At 34.0% G+C, this 9,750-nt stretch overlaps 1 protein-coding gene and 1 long non-coding RNA gene across 10 annotated transcripts in view; both read right to left on the reverse strand.

Annotated features, from left to right (window-relative positions):
• Positions 1 to 5,736, reverse strand: part of LOC108363513 (uncharacterized) — a 19,587-nt gene extending 13,851 nt beyond the window's left edge. The window contains exon 1 of the long non-coding RNA XR_001847630.1: positions 5,726 to 5,736. This is a non-coding gene — a long non-coding RNA (uncharacterized LOC108363513). The remainder of the gene's footprint in view (positions 1 to 5,725) is intronic.
• The window catches only part of LOC108363510 (ras guanine nucleotide exchange factor L), a 121,150-nt gene that overhangs the window by 39,327 nt on the left and 72,073 nt on the right, over positions 1 to 9,750 (reverse strand). The window lies entirely within an intron of this gene.

Here is a 9,750-nt window from a genome sequence, read left to right on the forward strand (position 1 = left end):
AATTTCATGCATTCGTTTTACTGAGTAGGCATTTATTGACGAAAATTTAAACGTTGCTGCATGATTCAATAATGAAAGGTTTTGTAAGAAAAACTTTTTCTCGCTCTAATTTTATCAATGACACTCCCACCCTACTCCCAAAAACAAAAACAGTGATATTTCTTTTCCAAATTTCTTTGCAGGTTTTAAAAACATTTTTAAATTTTTAGTAGTGAAACTTTTACTTTTTAAATTTGAATAAATGTTTGTTCTTCATTCGCTGGCGACAACAAGACGAAATGGGTGGATTACAGAAGTTCAATGCAGGCTAAAGAGACGAAATTCCCTTAAATGCCGAAATGTCGATATTCGTGGAGACCTATTGATTCTGCCAAGGCGCTGTAAAGTAAAGCGCGCAATGGTAAATGAGCCAACGAACATATTTAGGTATTGACCTACACAACACAATCCTGCAGTGGAATTCTGACAATCGCTATGCTAAATTTTCATCGCTAAAATTCTCTAAATTAACAGCCGCGGGGCCTAAAAGTGCGCTGACAGTATGAGGGGCATGTAACTAAACGTTGCATGTTGTTAAGCGCGCCTGCTATTCTTTTGGAGACCTTTAGCGATCAAAATTAGCGATAGCGAATGCTGGAATCCGGCTGCTGGTGTCTCCGAATGAGACTTTGACGCAATATAATATTAGCAAACCGTGTCCATGGGGCCAATCGTAAAACCCCACAGCTCGGTTTACTCAATGGCGCGATATAATTGCACACTTACGGCACTTCTCATTTGACGATGTAGATCACGTTCCCTGTCTCAGTCGTTCAGTAGCTGCGTGTCCTTTTTATTCTTCCTGTCGTCCGGCACGAAGCGCCAATCGCGACTGTATAAGCCAATGTTTAATATTCTGACGGCGGCATAATCTCCCCAGAGCACTAAAAGTGCAATATCAAAGAACTCGGGTTAGCATATTCGAAGCAATCGAGCCATAATCGCGAAAGAATCATAAGCTCCAAATGTTTTTATTTGGGGTTTTTAAATCAAAACTCCATAATTTTTCCACAAACAAATAGCTTCTTCATATCTATCTAATGTAAATGGTATCGCAAATAATTTACAAGGCAGACAAACAATAAAAATGATAGCTCTAAGGGGACCATCCATTCTTGAGTTATGCGCCGTCTGACGTACGCAATTTTGGTATATTCATAGCAAAATTTAATTTTAATAATAATCAGGGGTTGTATTTGATGTAAATAAGCTGGTTTAAATTAATTAATTAAATCAAATTCGTTTTTGTATTAAAACACCACGATGCACCATTATCCACGCCTTTTTGTAGAATTTGGCTACCATTTAGGAAGTGTGATTGAATTCTTCGCCTTTTTCTCCTGCTTCCAAAAACCATCCCTGTGGGTGGGAGTGTCAAATTTTAGAAAATAGCTACTTACAAAACCTTTAATAACCCAACAAGCATTTCAGTAAATGTTTTTAAAAATAACTTAAAGTAAGTTTGCTATAATAAGCGTTAAATAAGCATTTTTAATATTAAGCTTATTTAAAGTTTTTTCAAATAAACCTTTAATAAGTTTTGAGAGCGAATGTTTATAAATAACTTAAACTTATAAATGAAATGCAAATGCCAACGACATGAAGTAGTAAATATAACATTTTTTCAATCGTAAGTGACGTGTTTACGTTTTTTAAAATATATTATTAAAAGAAAAAATTAAATAAAACCGATGCGGTATAAAAAAATCCAATCCAGGACCCGCTGCGCTTATCGGCGGAGCATTCGAGTCTTCAAATGATGAGTTCTCCTTATCCTTTCTTAGTTTAACATTCAATTAAAAATGTATTAAATTTTTTTCAGAAAAGTTCATCACTGAGAATGGTGGAGATGAACCGGAATATATAGCTGCATCGATGTCGTTTTTCCAATTTGCCAATAACCGCATGTAATTGAAAGCACGCAACAAGATGTAATAATTAACTTTTTTATGCTTAATTTTTGTGTGTTATCGTGAATTTGTATGCTAAAATGTCTATTCCCTATTTATATTTTCGCGACTGTAGATGAGTCCGCCGAAAATTCGCATTTCGTTTAGTTTCTAGATGTTAAGCAATCTATGTATGAGTTTTTAATGAAATATCTTTAAATAAAGGGTTATAAAAATGTTTATAAATAGCTTTGTTTTGAAAACCTTTAGTAAGTTTATATTCGCGTATACAAATTTTTTTTGAACCTTTATTATAAGTTTACACTTTTACGCTTATAAAAAGCTTTCTTTTGAACATTTATTACAAGTTTATATTTCTACGCTTATAACCAATGTTCCTTTTTGATTATATTACGCTTACTTTCAAGCGTTTTATAAACAAAAAATCAACGTTTTGTAAGCTTAATGTTTATAATTGAAAACTTAAAAAACTTTCTTTAAGTTTATTTTGCTTGTTGGGAATTGAATCATGCGTTGCTGTATATATTGATAACATTAAAGCCCTCGTTAGATGCTCTGGGCCAATTCTTGTTCTGTAAAAACATGAAGTAAAACATTTTTCATCGCTTCACATAAAATTGCGATTCTGCTTTCAAATGGAAATAAATTCATTTGTCAAAAAACTTTTTATCACGTTTTTATTTTGACAAAGAATTGGGGCTGTGGAAAATTTAGAATTTGTGGAATTTTTCTCAACACCATCATCTTGTGACAAAGAATATCATTATCTTAAACTCACAATAATTTACCAAATACATACAGTGGCTCACATAATTGAGCGTACACTTCGTTTTGTCAGAAAACTGTGGATATATTGAATGATGTATCATTAGAAACCATATTTTTTTTACATGAACTATTCCAGAATGGTTTTACTTTCTTACGATCTTTATCTTTTGTTTATTTGACCATTCTATTGCGTAAAATATCCATAAACTAAAAACTAAAGATAAATTCAATACACAAAATTGAGCGTACACATGCAAAATTCCAATTTTAAACTTATAATGCATAATTTGTTTTTAACGAAGCATGCTTGGACACAGTTATCACATCCATTTCTGAATAATATTCAGTTTATTGTGTGCGTTGTCATCGGTATGGCGAGTAAAAGGAAACAAACTTCTATTGAATTACGAGAGATGGTTATTAAACTCTGCTGTGAAGGTGAATCTTATCGGGAAATTGGTTCCATCATTGAAAGGCGACATAGTACCGTTCAGAAAATTATTGATAAGTGGCGCTATGAGGGAACATTAAAAAATAATCCAGGAAGAGGGCGGAAAAAAATACTAACGGCTGTTGATGAACGTAATATCGTCCGAAAAGTACAAATGAACCCTAAGATTAGCCTTCCTAAATGGACAACAGAGATATCAGGCGCCATCAATAAATCACTGTCTACTGAAACCGTCCGTCGCGTGCTGCGAAAAAATGACTTTCATGGTCGTATCGCCCGAAAAAAGCCATTTATTTCTTCAACAAATAAGACGAAACGTTTGGAATTCGCTAGGGCTCATCTTAACAAGCCATTAAGCTTTTGGTAAAGTGTATTATTTACAGATGAGACAAAAATAAATCTTTGGGGATCAGACGGAAAGCAAATCGTTTGGAGAAAACCGAATTCTAAGCTTCAAAACAAAAACGTAGTTAAAACTGTAAAACACGGTTTATTGAAGGAAATTTGACTAAAGAAGGCTATGTGGGCATTTTGCGCCGAAATTTACGTCGAAGCGTCACAAAACTCAACCTACCACCTGTATTTTGGTTTCAACAAGATAATGATTCCAAGCATACTGCGTATATAGTTCGGGAATGGCTGCTGTACAATGTCCCCAAACAACTTAAAACACCACCGCAATCGCCAGATATGAACCCGATAGAGAATTTGTGGGCAGAAGTTAAGTCAAAATTGCGAAATATTTATCCTAGCCATAAAGAGGAGTTAAAACGTGAAATACAAAAGGCATGGGAGGCAATTTCGCCATCTTATATACACGAATTAAGTGAATCCATGCCACGACAGATGCAAGCTGTAATAGATGCGGGAGGCGGGCCAACAGACTACTAATTTTCTAATATTTTAAATCTTTGCATTTTTTTCCTGAAGTGTACGCTCAATTTAGTGCTATGAATTTTCATTTTTTTTTAATATTAATAAAATTTGCAATGGTTTTTTTTGAAAATATTGTTTTTGATTTTCCTTCTATAAGTTCTATAAGTCTTTAACTATCAATACATACAAAAAAAATAGTTATCGGCTCGGTACGTAAGTCGATATTAAAGTTTATTTTCAATAATTATTGGTGTACGCTCAATTATGTGAGCCACTGTACATACTTGCTAGATGTTAATAAAAAATGATCGAGAACCGCTTAAACCTTCGGAGGGCGCGCTTTGAAAGTTACACGAGAGGGCCGCGCCAATTTAGCTGCAAGGTGTATCTCAAAGGCTGACCGTAGTTTTTTTTATGTCGAGAAATAATTCAAATAAAACATCTGAATAATTTGTGTTTTTAGTGAAACATATTATAAGCATTTATTTTTTAAATTTTTATGCGCCATCATCAACAGTGGTGTTGGTACATTCTACACATTGTGAAATATGCTTGCAATGTTTTCTGCAAACATTTTTGTTACAATTAATACAACAAATTTTTGTCTTATTATTCCTGGTACATATTCTAGGTTTCAATTTCTGTTTCGTAGCTGGTTCGCTTCTATAAAAGTTTAAAAACATCTCCTTTTTTGTTATTATTGTTTCCGAAAAATGACATTGAAGATGGCACAATGCCGAAACCAGTTTGTCTCCAAACCAAATTTGACTAGGGATGACGGAAATTCGTTCTAAAATACATCATTTAAAAACATCCTTTTTCCCCTAAAACCTAAGAAAATGAATACCGTAATAGTTACAAATTACAAATTACACATGACAAAATACTTACAAAATAAAAATTTTGATTAGGCCCATATCACAAACTCACTATTCCAACTACCTTAAAAAAATTTTGCGAGTTTCATTCAATTTTTATTTTGTAAACGGAATGCTGCGACGCAGAAATTCAGCCGCATATATGAGACAGCAAATTTCAAATACAAAAAATCAGCTAAACGATACAACGCAGCAAGTAACAGCTAACTGTGAACCATGCTGCATCTCAAAACATACAAAGTCACTAAGTGGCAATGGCCGGCTGCTACAATTAGCATTTGAAAACCACAAATTAAAATGTTTGCGGCTAATTAGCCACGGCGTGCCCTCCGAAGGGTTATGATTATGTAATGAAATAATCAAGTGGAAAAATTAAGTTTTCACTGACACTGAATTTTTCATATTCACTCCACAATTTCATTGAACGAGACTTGGCGCCCTGTTTTCTTTGGTTGTAAGTCCAATTTTTCGCGATGAGTAAGGAACACTTTCAGTGTTAAATAACAAAGTTACCAAGAATATTAAAACAATTTTCTCCTTTCTGTTCAAAAGCGTAACCGAATATTTGAATCGAAATAACATAGATAACAATCGAAAATGACATAGATTTGAATCAGACAGAGAACTGCTGGGCTATTGTCAAGAATTATGTGAACAAGAAAACTTCCAGGAATCAGGAGTATTGAAATAGGCAATCTCAGATGCGTGGAAAAATTAAATAACGGTTCATTACTGTCAAACTCGTATAAACTTGATGTCGCAAAGGATTTCAGCTGTTATAAAGGCTCGTGGGGCATACATACTAAATAAGTATATTAATACTTACATATATCGTTGGCTTAGAGCGCAAATGTGCTAAGTCCATTTTTTTACAAGCTCTTTTAAATTTTCAGGAGGGACAAAAGCCCGTCTAACTTTTTTTGTTGTTAATATTTTCCTAATCTGTAAATGCAGTTTTCTCCCTTAGTTCGTCTTGTTTTAGTACCAATAATCGGCTAATTTCAAAATAAAGCTGTTGCAGACTTATAGGCTCTTTTGGGACTCACCACATTTTCTCTTTATGATTTTGTTCTTTTAATGTGGACTTAGCACTTTTTTATCAACCTTTTTTGATAATTTTTTTATTGTTAAAAGATTTAGTTGTTTATTCTAAATATATTTTATTGTTTTAAATTGAATAATAACCTAATGTAGTCTTATTTCATTGCTGTTAACGAAAATAACTATTTTAAGTCGTAAATTTATGTACCTACCATATATAAAGGAAAATAATTAAAAACAAGTACAGAAGTATAAGTTTGGGCGAAATCGAACTTTATATACCCGACGCAGGTTTCAAATATTCAAATTGGTTCAGGTAAAAACATCGCTGATATTCGGTAAAACTATTTTATCTCAAATGATTAGTGACTTTTTTTAAAATATAATGTGGCGGAGGAGAAGCTCGGCCAAACACTAACATATGTGTAAGCGCCAATCTATTATTATAATGTGGCGGACAAAGTTTTGAAAAATGATTGGATTCATTTGAAATTTGTCACTCGGGGTTTTAATATATATACATAACCATACATTTTTTTAAATTAAAAATGGCGGATAAGTTGTTTAAAGTTCATCCATCCTGTCTCCAAAATTGGTACAGGTTAAAAATGGGTTATATTCATGGAAATTCGGTAAACATGTTAACTTTTAAATNCGATTCCTAGACGTGACCCAGCGAAACGCCGGGACACGTATAACTTGTTTTGACCGATATAACATTTCCCGTTGGTTTCATCCCATCCCGATTTTGACTGTCGCATAGTGTAATCAGCGCCCGCAAAAAGCCCCGATTAACAAGTTTTGAGCGATTTCAATACCTGCTTAGCAGTGGTAGCCACACCTAAAATATAATTTAAAAGTACATTTTTTTACCGAATTTTCAAGAACACAACAAATTTTTCCCCTCAACCAATCTTTGATTTACTTATTTTTTTTTAACATTTTTAATACTGCTGTTTTTGAAATATTAAACACCTTTTTGATATGAATAAAAATGAGTTACTCTTACATTTTTTGTGATTTTGTACCAATTTAAAACATTTTTATAGAAATGATCGTTTGCTTTAGCGTTTAGTATTTAATTTGTAGCACTTTTGTTTATTTTATACCATATTATATTTTATTCTAAATGAAAAGCGCCACATTGCTAAAAGTAAGCAACATGAAAAAATAACATGCGATGTGTAATCAGTAATGTGACCAACTATTTCATAGCTCAAAGAAATACAGGTTAGGTTGGGTTAGGTTAACGCCTCTAGCCGATTACGAAATTTCGAATGAGGCTAATTTCGATCCCTGATAGCTCAGTGTTTGTTCAGAAGTGCGAGCCAAAATGCTTCCATCTTAGCCTCGCGAAGGTTTAAGGGCTGGTTTCTTCAACTCAACTTAACTTAGTTTAGCCACTTTTCGGACTTAAGTCAAAAGTTAGCCTACGTTTTACACAGCTTATTCTTGACTGAGCCAAGAAATTCGTCTTAACTAAGTTAAGTTGAGTTGGAGAAACCAGCCCTAAGAGTCTAAGTCTTCCTCTTGACAGCGGATACAAAAGGACCAGTTGAAATTCCAAGTCTTACCGCATGAATACCAATCGCACAATGGCCTGTCAGAACCCCCATCACTAGCCCTTGAGAGGTAACGTGTTTTTCGACACCTTTAAGGGGTAACGATGGGTACGTTGACCATCCGTCCTTTATTTTAAAGGACAGTCCTTTATTACTGGGGGTTACCCCTGTCCTTTATAATTTTTTTCAAAATAAAGGACGCCTTTTGTCCTTTATTTCTTAAACTGTCCTTTAAATCGGCTCTACATTTTTCAGAGGTAAATTTTTAAACGCAGAATATGAAAAATATAAATGTCCCTTATAAAATATACTGAAAACTTTCGCCAGTTCTATCCTCTATTTAATCGGTAATCTTTGTACATTCTATAAAGCACAGGGAAAGTTGTGCAGGGATCGTGTTGCACGCTGAGTTTCCAGTTCCAGAGAACAATAAACCCCCTGCTGTACAGTGGTTCAAAATTGGCATTCATTCACTTAATTTTTCGCTTAATTTGATTAATTGTTATTTTTTATGAAAGCTTACAATATTTGCAAGAGACCAGTTGAGCCTGCTTTCTGAATTTTAATTTGATTATTTAAAATTTTTTCGTGCAAAATGCACAAAAAGTAGCAGTTTTGACGAAAATGTATTCTCCTGTTCCAGTTAATAAATGTTACATATCAAAAGCTAGCTGAAAACATTTGTATGGTTCTCCTAAAACAAAAAAATACACAAAAAAATTTTGAAATGTTATAAAAAAATGTTCACCAAAATAAATATCTTTTTTTTTTTGGTTTTTAACAAAAATTGGTGGAAAAATGAAGGCTACAGTGGATTATGAACATTAAGTGCCAATTTTGAACCACTGTGTGTTGGCTTCGTCGTGCAGTATGAATTATGGTAAATGCATTTTGGTAGCACAGGATGGCGAAGTCCTTGAAAAGGATTTGGCTTCATTTTTCACTACAGCAGGGGAATTTATACAATTAATTAATATAATTAACTGGTAAATATTTGACTTAAATTACGATATGGGCAAGGTACTTTTATCATACAAGTTGTATGTACGTATTTCCAAATCATTTTGAAAAAGATGTCCTTTATTTTACGTTGGTTAATATGGTCACCGTAACGATGGGTCACTCGTGTCGTGTCTGCGCTACAAAAAGTAGTTTAAAGTGCCGTATAAAAACATTTGCTGCAGCAGAGAAACGTCTTCTTTTCCTTTTTTCTGTCACAAAAGGACCCGGTCTCCCTTAGCCTAATAGCAGTTCGTGCTGCGACAACTCTGTCTGCAATATCCGCAGGCGCCGCACTGTGTTCTGTTTTGGAAAAAAATGGACAAAATCAAATATCTCCGATCCAAACCAGATAGAGACACAAACTAAACGGCATTATAAAGCCCAAGTACTGGTGAATAGGGGAAAATTATTCAGATTCTTCAAAAACAGTTTCTCGACCTTGAATTCCAAGGTCAAAGTTCAACTAAAAAAAATTTATATATAAACGCAAATATCTAGCGATCGGAAATTAATACAGACCTAAATGAAGTAGTATTTTGAGCTCCAAGTATTGCAGAAAAGAGCCAAACTATCGTGATTTCCGAAGTCAATGGTCAACAAAAAAAAACATTTCTGATTTAAACATACCTAAATGTTTTATACCCGAGCGAACTTGTGCACAAGGGTATATTAATTTTGTTCACATAACGGTTGTTTGTAACAGCCAAAACGAATCGAGATAGATATAGACAAATGTATACATAAATGATCAGGATGAAAAAAGAAATCGATTAAGCCATGTCTGTCTGTCCGTCTGTCCGCTCGTACGTGTACACGATACCTCGGGCAAAAATTGAGATTTCTCAACGAAATTTGGCATGTAGGTCTCCCTTTATCCAAGGTAGGTTGGTATTAAAAATGGGCGAAATCGGACTGTAACCACGCCCACTTCCCATATAACGGTAATTTTCAGAAATACGAAAACTGCGATATTTTAGTAACTACTGGAGATTATTCACTCAAAATTGATATTTACAATAAGTTTTAGACGAAAAATAAGAATATTATAAATTTTTGGAAAATGGGCGTAGCCACGCCCACTTATGGTAACATGTGTATATCTTGGTAACCGCTTTACCAATTTCTTCTAAACTTGGCACTGTTGCTGGCNCACTTATGGTTACATGTGTATATCTTGGTAACCGCTTTACCAATTTCTTCTAAACTTGGCACTGTTGCTGGTC

This window comes from Rhagoletis zephyria, unplaced genomic scaffold (genome assembly GCF_001687245.7).
Source record: "Rhagoletis zephyria isolate East Lansing unplaced genomic scaffold, Rhagoletis_zephyria_1.1 Rzeph_scaffold_01292, whole genome shotgun sequence".
NCBI classification, from domain to species: Eukaryota; Metazoa; Arthropoda; class Insecta; order Diptera; family Tephritidae; genus Rhagoletis; species Rhagoletis zephyria.